Genomic DNA, 17,839 nt, shown 5'->3' with positions numbered 1-17,839 from the left:
GTATATCTTAATATCCTGGTTCTCTTCTGCATCTAGGTCCACATGGCACAGCCAAGGAAGTTCCTTTCACATTTCCCCTGAACAGAAAAACATGGATGAGCAGTTTTCATGGTTTTTATATTTTCAGCCAAAAGCACACTTTCTGCTCTTTCATCTCTATTCCCTGTCCCCATAGTCAAATCACAAACTCATCAGGGACAGACACGTCCCTGGGAAAAAGAAAGGACGTAAGAACAGTCTCCCCTATGGCACTTCACCAAGGTAATTTAGGTTGCATTTTCACTGTTTCTCAGCCTGAAGAGTCCTGCTCTATGTTTCAGCCCTTTTTGACTGCTAAGGGTTCTTCCAGTAGACACGTCTTCTGCAAATGGAAGTTCACAGAAAATATCTTTACTTTTCTTAGCAACCTTTCACCCCTAGAGTGTAGGCTTTTCAAACATAGGTCCAAAACTGCTTATCTGATTTCTCTCCCTCACATCCTTTCAGCACTTGGGCAATTTAATCCTGTTCATTAAGATTGTCAACCATGTCTGAACATTGTATAACTTTGCAATTAAGGACTATTTATAGTCTCATCACATTCTTCCCCTACACCTCAAAAAGTGGTACACCTCAGTATCAGAGACCATTTCAAGCCACAAAGGACCTCTTGAAATCATCCAGTCCCATGTCCTGTTTGAAGAAGCGCCAGCTAAGAAGAGTTTGTTCTAGACCTTATCCATTCAGGCTTGGAATATCCCCAAGGATATCAATCCCACAACATCTGTGGGCTCCTACTCATGTGTTCCACAAGCCTTGAAATGACAGGCATCTTTTTCCCTAATCTCTAACAGAAATGGCTGTTTCTGGAAATTGTGTCCACTGCCAACCTTATCACTGTCCATCTCTGAATCAAACAGCCTGGCTTCCAGGCTCCTTTTGGGTACCTCTAATAAGTACAATGCTCACACAGCAATTTCAGTCTCAAATTTGGACTTTGACTGGGAAATGAGAGCAGTTCTTCCACATCAGCAAAGGAAAGCCGAATGCTAGAAGCTCAATGCAAAAGAATTCCTACCTGAAAGTTAGTGAAGTAACTGGGAGTCTTCCCATCACAGTCAATAAGCCTGGAGTTAAATCCGGGAAGTGGACAGATAGCACAGTGAGAGAAGGTTTGGAGATGCATTTTCTTAATGGCTTAAGGCAAACTGGTTTTAAAATTTGTCCCTGCATGCATGGATTGCGTATCAGATCCCTTTTTAATTCCTACTTGCAAAAGCAACAAATAAAAAAATTTCTCACAAAATTCTCATTTGGTACTCAAAGAATGCTTGGCATAAGTTGGAGAGGATATGGTATAATTTTTCATGAGTAATAAATGTTTAAGTCATGCTTGAAGTGCAAAATTCAATTCAACTTTAATTAGAGAGGCGTCACTAAAGCTCTTATTATGATTTTATAGGCCACAGAGGAGATCAGATCAAATTCTCGAGTTACGCTGAACAGGGCAGAAAAGGCAAAGAAGAGATCACACGCAGGACGATTCAGCTCATCCACACTCTGCTCTTTGTGTGTTACTATTATAATCTACCTGATCCAGAGACAACTACTTTTTAAGGATCCTTAGTAATGCTACTACACAGGAGGGCTTCAAAAGCATTGTTCCCTGGCCTACACCATGCCAGGGACTGAATCTTTGGGAGGAGCTGGGGCATGCTGAGCAAACTCTGCTCAGCATTAACCAAGTATGATCAGAAACCTTTCCAGCTGCAGCAGCATCAGCTTTGCCATAGTCTAAAGCTGTTGGCATATGTCTCTATTTTTTCTTCCTCTCCTCAAAATAAAAAGGACACACCTGCAGAGCAAAACCAAAAATAATTGAGATGGTCCTCCAATGTGCAGAGTCGGAACCCCAGCAGCTGCTGTCAAGGGAAAGATATGGAAAATATATCACAATGCACTATCTGGATTGTTTGCTGAGATTGGGAGACAATATTTCTGTTTAAAAATAAAGAGCTGGGAGCACAGGGACACAGCTTCAGGTATGACATCTCTGGTGGCCCCCAGTACACGTGTGTTAGAGGGAAGTAAGGTTCCACCATTTTTTCTTTTCTTCTGCCACTTAAGGCAATAATTAATCTCTTAGCACTGGCTGAAGACACATGATTTTATGGGAAACACAAATCAAGACAGACACTACAGGTTTTAAAGGCTGACAGGATTACTTTTTTTTTAAATATTAAATAATTTTATTTTGAAAAGATTTGCAGCAAAACGGCCATGTAGCCACGTCAAGTCCTGCAATAATTTTTGTTTACTTTTTTGCCTGTGTTGCAAGAATAGCTGGAATATAGGGGGAAAAGAAAAAAAAAGAAAAAGAAACCAGAGAAACATACAGTAAATCATAGAAAACAGCAGAAAAATTATGATACAGAAAATACACCGGTAGGTGTAACTGTGATCCAGTCAGGCCAGATATGATAAGAAACTATACCTTGGACAGGTCCCATTAAAAACAGACAGGTTCATGTTGCACAGGCCTATTCTGCAATTCTTGAGAAGTCAAGCAGCAAAGTTGGCTCTCCCTGGCTCCTGAGCTCTGACAACATGTAATAGGACAGGGGAAACAAAACAAAGATTGAAGGAAGGGAAAAATGAAGAAAAAAAAAAGAGAAAAAGCCACACACTCTTTGCTATTGAAGCATTACAAGACACTACATTAAGAGGTGGAATTGTCCACAGGTAAAATCAGGGAATGACAGATAAAAATCTTTCCCTTTATGATAAGGGCAGACTCCTGGGAGCAGCAATAGTACCATAGCCACGGAGTCTAGAGAGCAAGGTGTGGAAGGGGATACAAATAATTTATTTTGCATATAGGTCCAACCTGCATGATTATGTCCACTATCTTGACCTTGAAGAAGCCATCTACAATAAGAAGACACTGAAGAGGCATTACCATACCAGGAAGGATGTTTCCTTTCAGTTATTTTTCTTTCTCATCGTGTGCCTTTGCAGTTAAATGTTTGCTCAGTGGCAGAATTCCTAGCAAGTAAATACTGACATCAAATGTAGATCAGGAAGGTTATTTCCACAAAGATTTACCTTGAAAGAAGGTGGCCCCCATGCCGGAGTTGCCTTGTCCCATTCCACACACAGAAGGAGGTATGCATGTTCTGCACATTTCCTTGGCAAACTACGATCTGCAAATTTTGCCACCAAAACAGGTGCTAAGGCACCTGATTTTATCAAGCACCAGAGCCAGGAGGAGAACTCAGTGCTTGGATCCATCTCACCCATCTAGATCCCCCCACAACTTACCACACTTCGTGGTGCCTTCCTTCTCCCACCACACATCCCATTTTCCTCTCATTTAAGTGCTGTGCTCCTACACCCCCTCTCTGTTGCTTAGATGAGAACCAGTTAGTTAAAGCAATGCACGGAAACAATTAGGCAACTTGCTCACCTAATCCAGGAGAGCTAGCTAGTAAAAGAGAACTACTGAAAACTTTGCAAACAGGCAGATACGTAAAAAAGATCAGTGTTTCTTACCCAATCTTTCTCCTCAGATCAGAGAGTACGGTTGTGAAATATATCAGAATTCTGTTTTCTTCTTTCCTTTCCTAAGTTTGTGTCTGAGGGCTTAATTTTTATTGGGATGGTGTTGCAAACAAGCCAGCCAGGGGCTTCAGAAAATGTCTCTATCCCTGATCCTTCGCAAGCGAGTGCAAACATTCTTCAGATGGTCTTTGGAAATTATCTGAAGCAAAGGGGCTCTAACTCTGATGTGGACATGGTTAAAAGCTGTAAGAAGCTCCCTGGGCTGGAATGGCACCTACAGGCTTAACGTATTTACATTAATCAAGATTCAATCAAAGGCTTATTGGCACTCTCAGTCTGTGTGCCTGCATTACAAATAGCAATACAGATTTCTGGGAAGGTTTAGTCAAGGCCTTAACATAACTTGCAGCTACAGTACAAAAATACATAAACCATATAAGGTTACACAGTTCATTAAATGTTAGCAATATGCTTAAAACTAAAACTAAGGCATGCACTTTATATACAATTTTGATTGTCTCTAATCCATGTCAACACAGCTGTGCTACAGACCTCCTAAGTCACTGTTAGTAAGTCCATCTGCCTCACTGAACTGTGTCTACTTTTCAAATAATGGCAATTTCTTTAACATTTTATGATTCCTGACTGTGAAAACTGCCTCTTGCGTGAGCCCATGTCAAAATCTGACTAATGTTGCAAACTGTGTGGTGCAATGAGATTTTGTTGGCAGTTGGAGAAACATAAAAATGTTAAGACACTTTGCAAAAGTTTCACAAAGGAGTCACTGAATAAATCTTTTAATCTCAAGTAGCACGTACTTCATTACATCAGCATTTTTCAAGGAATGTTCCTATTGTCAATGAAAATTAGCTCCAAGAATCTGAAAGCAGGAGGACTTAACAAGGGAACCAGAATCCCAGAATTACGGCTTGTGTGTCAAGCAGTCTGTAAAAAACAGACTTCTGAAAAGCTGGCTCTTCCACTTTACAAACACAGGCCTTTACTACCCCAGTCAGACCAAAGCAGATAATCTTTACAGGAAGATTTCTGACAGATCTCAGTTAGAAAAATGTCATCATTCCCATCTGTTTTGCTGTGCATTACATCCACGGAAACTTCCCATCACTGGTGACAGGACTAGCTCTGGTACCTTAACTCCCAGGCCAGATTCCCTACACGCTCTACAAGAGTGAGTGTTTATAATGGTGCTCAGGTTTTTTGCCTTCTTCTCAACAGTAGCCACTATCCAAGTTATTGAGGAGATTTAACTATGCAAAAACTTTGAACAGCTGGTGATAAGTTGTTTCTGAGTAGAATGAACACAAATAACAGATTCCTAAATCAGAATAATTTTTCATAACTTAGTGACCAAAGAGCTATTTTTTTCTCTCCCCTGACTTCATTCAAGTATTGTCATTTGCCTTCAGAATGGTCTGGCAAGTCTAAAATCAAACATGGTTTTCCCAAGGATAGAGAAAAGCTGTAACAGAACATTGCATAGAAGCAGGTTGCAACTTGCCTTGTAGAAAAGTCAGCATTTCCCCCTAACAACAAATAATTCAGTCTTTAAATAATTCAGTAACATAAAACAAGAGGCCACATAGCTGCCACCTCTTAGAAGTACCCTTTATGTGGCAAACAAAACAACAAATCCAACCTATTTGCAGACTCAGCAATGGCTGTGGACATTTGTTCTGCCTGATGTATGGGCCCTAGTCAGTGCTGTAAGTGTGCTCTCAGAGAAAGTCTGTTGCACATTTACCGTACGCATTTTGGACTTCATCTATTCCTTACAGGAAGCCTAGACATTTATACCTTCAGCAGACATCTCAAATAAAATGAATAATATCTGCCCAGCTCACCGCTGAAATGAGAGAACCAAGAAAAGTGATGTGAGTGAGTCAGCAGCTATGGCTATTGCTCATATGTGGATATCGAGTATACGCCTGAGCCCCAGGTAACGCACGCATGGAGGGAGGTCTGTGTCTCTGTGCCACGTGCATGGTGGGCCGATCATTACTAAAAAGGCCTTTCTCCTTGCCAAGGACTGCCTTGCAGGGTGACAAAAGTTCTCTTGGTCTGAAGGCCAAGATGATGCTGCAAGAGCTTCACAGCTTGGCAGGAGGTATCATCAGACACAGAGCAACTGTGGGGAGAGGGTGTTTCAGTCACCCCTCCACTCTCTCCCCATTTCCTTGTTCTAAAGAGGAGGACTCCACTGCTTCACCCTTTCATGCAAAACAACTCCCCCCACCTGGCCCTCTACTTTTCTCCTTGGTAAAAGAGGGGCAGAGCAAGCAGAGCAGAGGCCCTCTTCTCTCCTGCACCCACCTGACTCACCAGCCAGGAGACATCCTACCCTTTGAGCTGTGCTGTGACCAGCCTTGTGCTCAGAGCAGGAGAGCAGAGGTACCTATTCACATGCTCCCTTTCTGGCACAGCTGTCAGACGTGCCAACTCAGCCCTTCACTACATCTGCTTTGTTGCGCCCTGATTTCTTCCCTGAGTGCACACAAAGACAAGCTAGACCATTAAAAAGGGATCATTCGGGGAATAAATTATTTAAATGTCCACCTCTCTTGTGCCCTTCTACTTTCTCTACCCTTCTCCCACAGGAATATAAATCCATCTGTAACTTCCCCTACCCTGACACTTCGGACACCCAAGGGAAACATCTCCTGGAAGATCCCACCCAGCATGACTGGGTGCTGGGACAACATTAAGCACCCAACTCCGTCACAAACCATAAAACCACCTCACCAAAAGGCTTTTGCAGTTCTCAGAAAGGGAACGTACTTGGAGTAACTGGAAAGACCTTGACCTGGATGCAATGGCCCAGTGGTACTGCTCAGGCTGGGATCAGAGAGAGGCAGAGGCAGTGCTCCAAGAGGACTGTGCTGCAAGCCAAGATACTCACTGAGACTTGGGACCTGTTTTAATTATTGTTTCATTTCTTTCACTGCTCAGGAACATGTAACAAGCTGAAATGTGCGTTGTGCCTGTAAACATTTACTTTCTTTCGGTCTTGTGCAATGCTATGTCTCATTCTCTTGGATGGTGCCTGGAATGCAGGAATAGCCATAACAGATCGGCTGAATGACTATCGACTCAACCGTCCACCTCTGAAAGTGACCAGCACAAGCTGCTTTGAAGGAAGTCACTAGAAACCCCACATCAGGCACTTGTGGATTAAGTTGCCTCCAAGGGAAGTTTCTCCTTTCTGCCACGCGATTCGTGTTTGACTCATGCTCTAAAAAAATCAGGAAAATCTGCCTGCCCATCCAATAACTATTTTTTTCCCATGCCAGTTCATGCACTCAGGATGCTTTCCACTGGTGTGCCTGCCAGCTCCTTTTGGTGGAGCACGACACGGGGTTGTGCAGGTTAATCACGCTCCGTACGCAGAACCAAGGACCTTGCACAGTCAGACACGTGGGGCTGCAGTTGCCGTAAGCCTGATGGCTCACAGACACAGAAATCTGAGTCAGTGTCGGCACACTCTCTGCAGATGCACTCTGGCCCTTTGTACTCACAGCCTGGGAGCACGAGGCGTTTGGGGATCCTGCCCCTCTTGCTTGCAGGAACAGTTGTTTTTGAGCGGTGCAAGAGAAGGGGCATGCACGCCATCAACAACTTGTGATCTTCCCCAGGCCTTTGGCAGAGAAATTATCTTGCAATTTGGCAAACCTCAGCAGATGCACAAGAGGCCGGCTGGGGCCACAGCAAAGAGTAGGCCAGTCCGGGAGCGCCAGCCTCCCCCAGCCCTCCGGCAGGACTGTCTGCCTCACACTGAAAAGGAAAAGAACCTTTGCCCCTTCTTCTGGGTCTGAAGGAGCATCTGCAGGACTGAAACCAATCAAAGCCAGCTGTGAAAAATGAAGGGGAGAAGGCAGGGAAATGCTGATTATTATGACTAGGAAAAACGCTATTAAAAAAAAGAAAGAAAAGGGAAAAACTGATCCCATATGGGAGGCAAATGAAATACAAATTCAAAACAGGCCATTACGCAGTGTCTCTCGTGAGGCTGCTGCACTGGGGGCCGCGTTCACGTGTGGAGATGCAGTGCCCCGGGACCTCTGGAGACATTCCTCCATTCTGCAGAAGGATTAGTGTTACCTTGGAGCACCCTGGGCTGTGACTGGCACGGGAATGTCGATTAGACAGCCCCTGCAGACTGACCACAGAGTTATTCAACTCCCCCGCAGACACACACATAGAGTAACCTCAGGTCCAACCATTCCACCAACCCTTGTCTGCCTCAGCTTCATATTCCAGGCAACTTTGCTGCTGGCTCCTTGCTCCTTTTGAGATGAGTTCTTCTCCTCCTCTACTCCCACGGGGTCAACCACACAGCTGCCCTTTTGTCACTCCTCTTCTCATTCCACACTTCCCCTTCCTCAGCAGATCATCTCCATCACCCGCTCCATCTGCCTACCCAACATGTGCTGTTTCTGAGCTACAGCCAAGCCCCTGAAGCCAGGCTCTCAGGGGCAAAACGTCTTCACCAACAAGGAGGCTTTTGGGGTGCAATCCAAGCTCAATCCCCTTTTACACTGCCAGGAGAGAGGGAAATGCCCACCCTGTACCAGCCATACTGTGAGGCTCATTTACAAATTTACTGGACCAAGGGGGTCAAAAGCCTGCTCTCTTTTTCTTCTCAGGTGTTTCTTCCACTGCTCCTGAAGCACAAGGAGATTCAGCACAATGGGGCTCATTTCTTTTGGTAGTAATGGTGACAATCATTCACCCACAGAAGAAAATCTGGAGAACAGAAACATGACTTCCCATGTCTGTGGGCTGTGCTCCTCAGAGATAAGAGTCTCTAGATCTTGAGGGACAGATGGTTAAAGGGTGGGTTGCTCAGTCTGCCCTGCTCTTGTGATGCTGTCAAAGACGTAAAATATTTGGTACTTCTTTTTTTTTTTCAAGAGGCTGCTGCTCCTAAGTGAGTCTCAGCATCTATTTAAAAGACAGAGTAATTTCTTGCATACTGAAATGGAGAGAAAACATACAAAAATGTGAACTTCAGAGTTCAAACCACAGAAAGAGAAATGAATCCCTTTAAGAAAATTCATATGAAACCCTCCCACTATAAGTCAATCTCACATTTTTGGAGTCCAGATCAGATGGAGTAAAATCCCTGTGTCTGCTAATACGAGAATAGGATGCACTTCAGCTATTCAGAGACACAGCTCTACAGACCTCCCCAAGCCTGGCTTCTTTGCCCACCCTGTGCCAGGGCCTGAGCAACATGGACCTGCTTTTTGAGAGCCATCTCTCTGGTGTCTGGATCTTGGGGAAAAGCAGGAAAAGAATGGGCCCTGAAAGCACTCTGTTTCTCAGTGCTAGAGTGCTCATACCCAGGGCCACAGCCAAAGACATTAGACCACAGTACTCCCAGATCCTACTCAAGAGTCTTCATAATTCCTCTTCTCAAGCCAAAAAAAACAGCAAGTAGAAAACAAATAACAGTGGGCAAGCATGAGTATTCGTCCCTTACTACAATGGCCTTAAGCAATCAGAGAGGTAGGGCTGATGAACCTTTAATTACTTGTGCAATAATGACCTCTGTTTCCAGCATTCCTTGGCAGGCAGGAAGTGGCTGGAGCAGTCAGGGACCTGTTATGCTCTCTTCTCCACGGGTTTGAAATTGATACGAAGGCCCCTCACCCAGCTGGTCACAAGTTTTAAGATACACTCCACACAGAGGTTGTTTATAGCTATTAAAAGCGGTGAAAAGAAAATACAAAATAAAACAGCTCTTTTACTGAGGAGTTGTTACTGAACAGCATGGCTCTATAGCTAAGGTGTTCAAAGGTCCCCTGTTATTTTTTCCAGATAGCTAAAAGAGTGAATTAAAAAAAAAACCAAAACAAATTATGAAACCAGCTTTCAACCTCAGTACATCAATATTTTGTGTGGTGTGTCATACTCAACCAAAGAGAGAAAGGAGGGGGCACTTTTCACTAAGGATGCCCAGATATTAGCCAGAAAGACAAGTGGGATCCACTGGAGAGTGATCACCACTACATAATTTCTATGACACAAAATGAAGGCAGAAAGAAATGTTATGGAATTGACGCAAGCTGAGCCAAATACAGTTCGGGAGTTGAGTTCACTTCCTGGTTCCCAGACCACAGAAATGAGCTTTCTTTTAGGGGCAGGGGGAAATCAAGACATTCACAACTGGCAGCTGAAGAATGCAGAAGGGTGCTCTACCTCCCCACAGGGCCTACCACACAACTGGATGTACTGTAGCTGAGACAACTGCCCAGCCTGATGTCTTTCCCAAGCTCCATCTCGGCTGGGATTCTGCAACACAACAGAGGCTGATCCAAAGGTCAGGAAAAGAAACCCTGCAAGAGGCAGCTCACAGACTATTTCATTTCTGAAATAAGTAAGTCTCTTCCTATCCCCATCTCCATCTGCTGGAGTCAGCTTGTGCCTTGACGCACGTGGCACCAACAACTTCCCAAAATTCTTGTTCTTTTAATATTACCATTAGCTCTCTGATATCCTGGTTACCCACAGAAACAGTCAGAGTGTGTCTGCATCCAGCAAAGTTCTTGGCCCTGGTATTTTGTGGCAAAGAATTGCACAACACTAATCTAACCCACTGTTGAGTGAAAACGTTTTATGTCAGTTCCTATCTTGCCTTCTTTTTTGTTTCTGTGACAGGCCCCATTCCCATATATCATAAAGGGAGGTACTTCTGCATAGTCCATCTCTAATTATGTTGCTTCTCATTGCTCCCTCTTCTAGAATTAGTATTTTACAGGCTTTTCAATGTCTTTTCACAAGGGGTCTTTCTCTCTACAGTCACTGCTGGCTCCTTAACTCCCCCTCCTCTTGGAGACAAAGTGGCCAAAACACCATGGAGTGTCCCAGTATTTAAGGGAATCTTTGCAACACAGAAAGATGTCCTGGGATTGCTGAGAAGCTTTTCCATCAATTAAAACAGGGAACATGGAGATAAAAGGAGTCAACTCCTTCTGTCAATTGAAACCTCTCTGTTCTGTGATGCATTAGGGCAATACAGAACTGACTTGGGTTAGAAAATAGCTGCTTTGAACACAAGACTGAGACTATAGGCAGACCCATCAGTCCCTGTCCTCTTTCACCAGCCAAAAAGGATAAGAAAACTCCAAATGGCTGAACACCAATTAGCTCCAAAGTCTGCTCCAGTGGAATTATCCATTGCTTTCGGTAGCCATTCCCTTGCCCTGCCTCACACTGCAGAACTCTGCCTGCCACGTGCCACTGCTCTCACTGCCCAGAACCCAGAATAATGCTCATGCAAAAAATACCCCCAGGGATGCGCCCACCTGTTAATCTAAAGAGATTCACCCTGCTTGTGCAGCACCCTTAGTTTCTTTTCTAGTTGTTTCAGCACCATAAGACGTGAAGAAGATCCAGCTGGACAAAGCTACCTCATCCACTGAGATGCCAGCAAGCAAAAGTAATACAGATCTCCACTTTCCCTCCTCTGTTGGATCTCCAGTCAGGTCACAATCACTATTAAGCCCATCTGGAGAAACTGAAGCATTCAGAAGTTCACTGAGTCATCAAAAGCAACAAAGAGCAGCTGCAGCGGGCTGCCACACAGCTCTGGAAAAGTCCCCTTCAAAATACTAAATCCCTGGAATGAAGGGCTGCCTTGCCTCATCCAATAGATTATTTTAATGGCATGTTCATGAATTCATCCCACACTTCATTCAGAAGAGTCAATAGGGAGGTGCTGGGAGAGAGGAGCACCATCTCCAGTTTTAAAGCAACCTACCAGGAGAGATCCCATGGGCAGAGTGGGGGACACCACAGTGTTAGAGCTACTCAGAGTTTCAACATCAAGTCTTAGGGCATCTTTGGCCTCCTCACACTGACCCTGTAGAGATTTGCCTCATCAGCCCATAACAGCAGGACCCATCTTTGAAGTCCAGGGCCCAGCTACATCTGCACAAGCAGTAGCAGCATCAGGCCCAACATCAGGGCAGCATCAGGGCAAAGAAGCACGAGAAACAGTCCACCTCTGTTTCAAAAGGCTCGAAAGTTCCTTCTTCTCTTCCTCTAGCCCCTTCCATAAAAATGTTGCATGCAGAGCAGTGTCTCTTGGGTCCCTCATTCTCTTGAGCAGAGTAAACAGACCTCCCGTGCAGCGACAAATGAACAACAAACAGAGGGAGAAGAAGAAAAAAAAATCTTGCTGCCAACTCGAAGATTTTTTCTTGGCATGCTTAATTTAAAAAAAAAAAAAAATGTGCAAGCTATGCCCCAAGGGTGACCCTGCATAAAGGCAGCTCCAGTGTCTGCCATTTTCCCCTCAGATCACCACAGACACCCCATCCCTTCCTGTGCTCTTACCCTGATGCATACGCACACATACAGAGCCCTACAAATCCTGGCACCCAGACAGCTTTTTCTTTTTCAAGCATGCCAAAACAAGCTCAGCTCCTAAATCCCTTTTAGAATTTGGGCTTGTGTGGAAATGTGTTTGCCTCCATCCTATGTTTATTTTCTTTTGTTTTCAGGTTTGTTAGCCCAAGGGCAAATGTTGATCCTAGCACCAGTTTTGGGGTTGGATTTTGTTTTGGTTTTGGTTTTTTTTTTTTTTGTATTTATCTTTCAATCAAGTGTTCCTCCTTGCAAGGATAAACAGGATGTTTAGAGACTCTGGGTATGATGACCAGTCTTTGACAGCTGTTGTGAGACACCACACACTGGGTTTGCCATGTGTGCAAGCGCTGGCACAGCTCAATCTGCAGCAGGCTCTCTTCGTGACCTAAGAAACCTTCAACAGCTCTGTGTTTTCAGTGCAGGCTCACAAGAAATGCACCACACAGACATGATCCAGAACAACTCCCTGGCTTCTCCCTCCATTTAGGAGCATAACACCTGCCCACCCCCCAGCCATTCCCTTTCTAGTCTGCTCATTTCAGTTGTTTAGCTACACTAAACTATGCTCTGCCTCTGAGAAATTTTTCTTTTCCAGGTGCATACAGACAGACAAGAATCAAAATACTTCTAAATCACAAATCAACAGAGGGAGTTTCCCAAGCCTTTTTTTAGGAACGGAAGTTTTCCAAGCCTTGAATCACTGACATTGGTCTGACTCCTAAAACAAGAACTTTGGAAAATGAAACACAGATAGCACTAAGGGCCAGATCCCAAGCAAGACCTACCTGACTAGAACACCATGTGTGACCTCTCCCACATCCCACTCACCACAGAAGAAAATACGCCGCCTAATTCTGCACTGCGCAAATTCTCCAAAATCTTAATCACTTTTTATTTGCAGCATTTTCTAACAGCGGAAGGCAGGAAAGGTTAAGGGACCGATAATTAGTGCTGTAAGAGACTGATAATTAGTCCTGTTTTGTAATTAAAAGCAATTAGTTTCACACCAGGCCCTGATTACTGTGTTCTCAAGCCACAGAATAAGTGACTGTGATATATTTCCCAAATTCTGCAAGCTGGGTGTGTCTGCAACAGCAGCACACACTTTGATAAGCCATACTATACACAAAGAGCTAAATGCTGTCTAAACAGTCATAAATCACTTCAGAAGAAATGGCTCAAACCACTATGTCATCTTATCTAGTCTAAAACCTTTTGCATTTAAAGAAAATAATATTTACAGAAATTACCTCTCTTTTCTACAAACACATGATTCCTGAGCAGCTATGCTCAGTTTTTCCCATTACAACTACTTTGTGTAATTCACAGGACAAATGACAACATGTTGGTGACTTTCATGCCATTTGGGCCCAGCTTATTCAAGGAAAATGACTTGGTCCTGCAATGTTTCATGTTTCAAACTTGAATGTTTCAAGTTCAAGCCTTGAAATCTATTCCAGGTAACATTCAACCACAAGCTTCTGGCCTATGCACAGAAAGTACAGCATGAAATTTTATGGTGTGTGTCATTCAGGAGGTCAAAAGGGATTATCACAATATTCCTTTTTAGCCATGGTACCTACGAGCCTTGGCATAAAAACCGCCCTGGAAAGGCATTCTCAGACAACTGCTTTAAATTGGACTCTGAGCAATCCTTGAACTCTAGCTCAGGAGAAAGCAGCATTGTCAAGATAACGGTTTTACAGCTTTCAGTCCTCCCAGGAAAAATAGTGCTTGCTTTGTGTACCTTTCCCTGTTGCACGCACTGAGCAGACGTCCTCTACCCAACCCTCACCGCTCTCTGCGAGCCATTCCACAAACACGCCGGGGCTGAAGAAGCAATAGTCTGTCCAACAACCCGAAAATTCAAATAAGTAAAATAGTTCTCCTGAAATAAAAACCCCAACTTTGATGTCATTGGGATAACCTGGAAGGAGCAGGAATTCCCCAGCCATGAAGACATTTTCCACAGCAAATCCACTTTGGATAAAGTAAACCAAATTTTCCTACTGCTTCATTCATTCAGCACTGCTAATGGCAGTGGGTCAAGAGTAGATCAAATCATTTAATACATGTTTCTGTCACCAGATGCATAATTTGGGGGTGCCAGTATGGGAGCAGGTGTCAGAAACTCTGGACTACCCATTCTCAGACATGTTCAGCCATGACAGCCAGGCATCTATGCTCCCTGTGCTTCACCTTTCCTTCGCCCAGAACAACAATATTTGTTAAAGGGATTAGCACACACCTTTTCTGGAATCTACCACAAAGTTGTACTCACTTCTTTCCTGTAATTTAGCCTTTTCTCTTTTCTCTGACAAACAGGGAATGATGGCCAGGACTGCAAAACTGATGCCACCGGATGTGCAGGTCACACCTAAGCTTTAACACAGTGCTGTCCCTTGGGGGTCTGTACAGGGACCAGTTCTGTTCAGCATCTTCATCAGTGACATAAACTGACCAAGTGCACCCATGGCAAGTTTGCAGACAAAACCAAGCTGAGAGATTCATTGACACACCTGAGGGACAGGATGCCATTCAGAGGGACCTGGACAAGATCAAGAAGTGGGCCCATGGGAACCTTGTGAGATTCAGCCAAGCCAGGTGCAAGGTCCTGAGCTGGGGCATGAAGATGATTAGAAGGATGGAACACCTCTCCTGTGAGGAATGGCTGAGAGAGTTGGGGTTGTTCAGCCTGGAGAAGACTCTGTGAAGACCTTATTGCAGTCTTCCAGTACTGAAAGGGGGCCTGTAAGAAAGATGGGGACAGATTTTTTAGCAGGGTCGGGTGCAATAGGACCAAGGATAACAGTTTGAAACTAAAAGAGGGTCAATGTAGATTAGATATGAGGAAGCAGATTTTTACGTGTACAGTAAAACACTGGGACAGGTTTCCCAGAGAGATGGTAGACACCCCATTCCTAGAAACATTCAAGGACAGGTTGGACTGGGCTCTGAGCAACCTGATTTAGTTGAAGACGTCCCTGCTCATTGCAAGACTGATGGACTAGATGATTTTTAAAGGTCCCTTCCAATGCAAACGATTCTATGATTCTATAATCTGGGTAACACAGAAGATAAAGCTACCACAGCTTTATGTCTAACCACTTACCAGCTGTGCTGCACCCTCTGAGGTCACATAGTAAGGCTCAGGTGATGACAAATGGTTACAAGACTCAGTAATTTTGTTATCTGCAGGAACCTGTCCCTAGTACCCACCAGAGCCCTACCTACAACACAAACCTCATTTCTAAGGTGTAATGTTAGGGGAGTCACTTAGATAGTCACCTCTGCACTGTCTCTGCAATTCATTTTGGTTTCAAAAAAACCAGAAGCAATTGTGTGTTCCCTCTGAAGGGTCCTGGTATTGCTGGGACAGCGCTCATCATAGCTGGATGGTATTGCTGGGATAGCACTCACTCAGCATAGCCAGATACCTTTCTCCACCAGCCCGGCCAGCGCATCCCACCGCACATCTGCCAGCTGTTCCAGCACTTCACTCTCTTTGGGGGGTTGCACACGTTCAGAGAGGAAAGAAACTGCGTTCAACATCTCCCCTGTACGTCAGAGAAAGCAGCAGCTGCAGAGCTGTGCACGCCAAGTGCAGGACGTGGCTCCTCCTGCACCTCAGTGAACATCACTCTTCAACCAAGTCATTACTCTGGTCCTTGGAGAAGTTATTCACGTGTATATCCACATCCTTGGCCCACAGGTATGGCCCCTGACATGGCCAAGGACAGCTCAACACCTCTGACAGCAGGGCTAGATGTGACTTCATAGGAGCTGCTGATCCTTTACATCACCCGAAACAAACATCAAGATGTGCTGGAAGGAGCACAGTACATTGAACAAAACTCACAAAAAACTCTGAGTCCCTGTCCTTGTTTCAGAACTCATTTGCTGTACTTCTTTCCGGTACCTCTGATACAATCTGCGCTTTCATGTTAAAGAATCATCTCTGTTATCTTTTAGCCCACCTGTACATCTTGGGAGACGGGATTTGGGAAGCACTGAAGCACCAGATCATATTAACCACTAGCACTTCCTCAGAAACACTGCTCAACAAGGGACTGGGAAAGACTCGAGATCTTTTTAATCCCACTTCCATGGCAATCGGGAGCATTAAAGCAAAATAATGTTGAGTCAGGGACTTGGACTTTTCTTTTTTTTTAACCTTACCTTAACTTCACAGGAACACTGTTTTAGAGGTAGCTGGTAACATCAAGGAATGAGTCCCTACCCAATAACAGTGGCTTGGAACTAGGTGATCTTTTAGGACCCTTCCAACTCAAACCTTTCTACATGATTACACAATTGCTCTCTTACACAGCTTGAGTATCTGCCAGAATTTGGTTACAGCAACTTCATACAGATACAGGTGTATTTGTATCTGTTTCCTCTCTTTTGTGCCACTCTAGACAGAAACCTGCCTTGAACATGAGCTAGGAATTAGTTGCCCATGGAGAAAACATAGCAATGCATGGTAGACCTACACAGGGGCTTTTGGTACTCACTAAGCCTAGAGCACATTTGGGACTGCAAATAAATTTCACTCATCTGGGGTCCTCAACATCAGTACAGAAGCTGGCAACTCCAACATGTCCTGACCATTAACAGGGAAGGCAGAGGTTGATGGTTAAATCTATCTTTACTGTTACACCTAACGCATCTAATGCTGCTTCATTCATCCAGAACTAACATACCTGACTGTTTGCTTGCTCAAGGCTGACCAACGAGTTAGGAAGACACATGGCAGCCCTAGGTGAGCCCTTTCTATCTTAACCACGGTGAAAAAGATGGAGTTACCTGCATTGGAGATAACCACAAAGGAAAGTGAAGAAAAAATACCAAACTCCATAATATTATATTGAAGGAACAAAGCCCAAGTTGCAATATAGGTCGTCTCCATACTTACCTGTGAGTTTGAGAAACAGCCCCTTTAAAACAAAGGAGGGGTGAGGAGGAGGCTGTGTACAGCAGAGACCCTTGCACCCAAATTCAGTCACCCTACTTTAAAACTGCAGGCAGCTCCTGATTTAACCTGGAGTTTTACATGTCACTACAAAACTCCGGAAACGTTGCCTTTGCAGATACGCCAAACATGTGAACTGTTTTCAGTGAAGTCAGTATTTTTCCACATCTACTATTGTAACTCTGCTGGCAGGCTGGGAGTAGCAAATCCTCCCTTATCTCCCTCCTCTCTAAGAGCATCTCTCTGTTAAAGTACCAGCTAACTTAGATCATACACGATCCCCCTTGGAAAGTGGACAAAGAGGGGGGTGTAAACAACAAACCACAGAAGGACGTGGACTGTTGTGCACAAGGGAAGTAGCAGGGAGAAAGAGGTGACTAATGAACAGAAGGGGGTACGTAAAATCCTACTTGGATTGACTCTCTGGAGAACAGCTGTTTCCTTGTAAACATCTTGCTAGCTGTCCAAACAAGAAGTTCAGACACAGAACAATAAAGGAGTGCACCCAGGTAGAAGCACTGAAGGCATGGGCTCACTCACTACCCTGCCAATTGCTCCAAGCGGCAGAACTCAAAAGCCAGGGAAACATTAGCGATACATTTAACCCTGAGTGTGCTGAGTTGTAGCAAACAGCCTGCAAAAATACCCTTCTCCATCTGTGAAGTCCTTCCCAGCCCTCCTTTTCCCCCACTATTTCTGACACAACAGCACAGCACATTACTTGACTAAGGAAAAGAGGAAATATCCTCATCAGAGCAAGGAGAAACAGCCACAGAGACAAGAAATGAAAACACTGAACGTGGCAGCCCAGGCAGCCTAGAAAAGTTCTACCAGTGCCCTGGCATCAGCAACTTGGAAGTAGAGGGAGTTACACCAGAAAAACAGTCTTTTTATTAGTCCTCAGCACAAAACAGGCTACACTGGCAGGAGCATTTC

This window comes from Corvus hawaiiensis, chromosome 6 (genome assembly GCF_020740725.1).
Source record: "Corvus hawaiiensis isolate bCorHaw1 chromosome 6, bCorHaw1.pri.cur, whole genome shotgun sequence".
Classification (NCBI taxonomy): domain Eukaryota; kingdom Metazoa; phylum Chordata; class Aves; order Passeriformes; family Corvidae; genus Corvus; species Corvus hawaiiensis.
This window is presented reverse-complemented; position numbering follows the sequence as displayed.